Below are 1,580 nucleotides of genomic sequence, written 5' to 3' on the forward strand. Positions count from 1 at the left end.
GAAAGTCCAAAATTCAGTCTGGATTGGGCGGCGGCGGCGTCCTGCACGTCGTATCCTCCATGGAAGCGCCGTCTTGGGAGGAACTGCTGTTCGGGGGAGAGATGTTGTGGATGGTGGGCTCCGACTAGCTCCAGCAGTGGCGATGGTGTGGAGGTTGCCAGGTGGTGCGGCGTTGTATCTACCGCGTCATTGACGACGAGTGGTGGCGGCATGGTGCAGCTGCATATCGACGACGGATGCGGCTGGATGGACGAGCGCAAGGTGGCCGAGCTGTCTGGCGCCATGGTGGCGTCGACGGCAGGCCTGGCAAGGTCTGTGCGTCAGTACCTGCTCTGGAGATGAATCGGTGGAAGAAGGCGGCGGCAGCCTCGGTGAGTGTGCCGGACCGGCGTGTGACCCAGTCCCGGTATGTGGCTAGGATGGGGCATCCGGCATTACATGTTAGGATTTGGTGCGATGTCTGTTTGGTATTAGGCTCGGACATTCGGCACCACTGCATCAAGGGGATAGGAGTAGCGACAGATGTTGCCTAGATGGTGGCTTCAGGCTTACTGATGTACTACTTTGTAAGGTCTTTTGTGCTTAATAATTAATAAAGTGGCCGTATGCATCGTCCAGATGCAGAGGCCGGGATGCTTCCTCCTTTTAAAAAAAATGAACGAATCAGATTCGTTTTGAACCGTGTGCCCCACGTCGCTCAACCACGTCGAATAGCAGTTCCTGCAGCGCGATGCTTTGTTCTATCTCTATGATGCGTGGGTCCAAAGGTGTCCAAAGCTGTGTCGTCGAATCGCCTTGCCCCCATCCGCCCGCCCCGCGCGCTTTCACCATCTCCCCCACTACTCCACTCATTCATTCATTCCAAGATGTGGATGTTCGAATTCGTTATCTGCGCCACGCTCGTCAGACTAGCCACAATGGAGAGTAACATACACTAGTAACATACACATATCCCTAGATTATGTTACTACCTCAATAGTGGGTAGTAACATAAGTGTGGTAACATGCAAAACTTTATTTATTAGGTTATAGACTCATATTGCATTGGGACATGTGATGTTACAGTAACTAGCTAAGTTACTAGTACTACATATCTCCTTATTAACTTATTGCCACATAAGCAATTTGCTGAGTTGTACTCGATGTTACTATCGAAGTTACTCCCACTGTGGCTAGTCTCATTCTCCTCTCCTTGGGTCTTCAACAAATCCACCGCATGACAGTTTTTGGAAATCGGTTTTGATTTCAATCACGGCGGATGGCGGTGAGCTTGCATTCCGTCCTCCCTCCCTCACACCCCCGCGCTCTCTGTGTTTGGCATTCGTCGGTGGTAGTTTTTCCCATATTCGCGGCCATTAGTTTTTGTATAGCGGCGGTTTGAATTGACAGTAGCGGTGTTTGCGTACGCGGCGGTCGGCAGTGAGCTGCATTCCCACCCACTGTGATATATGTTTGCGCGGCTAACACCTAGTGGTGGGTGAGTTGGTATTTCTCCTCCCCTGCTCTATGTTTCGCGGAATACGGGGATTCACTCGTATTATGATTTTTAGGAGGTGGCGGTTGATGGGGTCACCTACTCC

Source organism: Triticum dicoccoides, chromosome 4B (assembly GCF_002162155.2).
Source record: "Triticum dicoccoides isolate Atlit2015 ecotype Zavitan chromosome 4B, WEW_v2.0, whole genome shotgun sequence".
Classification (NCBI taxonomy): Eukaryota; Viridiplantae; Streptophyta; class Magnoliopsida; order Poales; family Poaceae; genus Triticum; species Triticum dicoccoides.